Source organism: Tachysurus vachellii, chromosome 3, assembly GCF_030014155.1.
Source record: "Tachysurus vachellii isolate PV-2020 chromosome 3, HZAU_Pvac_v1, whole genome shotgun sequence".
NCBI lineage: Eukaryota > Metazoa > Chordata > Actinopteri > Siluriformes > Bagridae > Tachysurus > Tachysurus vachellii.
Genome location: NC_083462.1, coordinates 5,403,696 through 5,404,663, shown reverse-complemented (window position 1 = coordinate 5,404,663; position 968 = coordinate 5,403,696).

The following is a 968-nucleotide window of genomic DNA, read 5'->3' as shown; positions in this document are numbered from 1 at the left end:
AAGGTTTAGTAGACTTTTTGCTTTTAATGAATGGCTTCAGTCATGGTGTCCGGCTCAGAATCTACACTTTATTGATAACTGGAATGTTTTCTGGGAGCGTCCTAGGCTGTTCCGCGCTGACGGCCTGCACCCCAGCAGAGTTGGAGCGGAGATCCTCTCGGACCACATCTCCAGGGCGCTGCACACCTTCTGACTGGTAAACTACGCCTTAAATTTAAATTTCAATAGCCATCCTTCACCTCAACACATCGATACAAATGCACACATACCTCTCCCCATAGAAACTGTGTCTGTTCCCCGAGCAGTGAGATTAAAAAATAATTATGTAAGACGTTCTCGAAATAATCTTACTGTAATTAGACCAGAAAAATGCCAAAGAAACAAACAAAAACAGTTCCTAAAATTTGGGCTTCTGAACATTAGATCACTTACACCCAAAGCACTTATCATAAATGAAATAATCTCAGACAATAGCCTTACTGCATTATGCCTCACCGAAACCTGGATTAAACCAAATGACTACATCGGTCTAAATGAGTCTACACCATCAGGTTATATCTATAAGCACGAGCCTCGACAGACTGGTCGTGGAGGTGGTGTCGCCACTATCTTTAACGATTGCCTTACTGTTACCCAGAGAACACAGTATAGATTTAAGTCTTTTGAAGTGCTTGTCCTTAATGTTACACTATCGCACACGCACACGAAACAAAAATCCCTGATGTCTCTTGCGCTAGCGACCGTGTATAGACCACCAGGGCCCTACACCGATTTTCTTAGAGAATTCACAGATTTTCTTTCTGACCTACTGGTTAGCTTTGATAAAGCATTAATTGTAGGAGATTTTAACATTCATGTTGACGACACAAATGATGCGCTAGGACTCACATTCATGGACTTACTAAACTCACTTGGGCTCAAACAAAACGTCACTAGAGCAACTCACCGTCGTAATCATACACTAGATT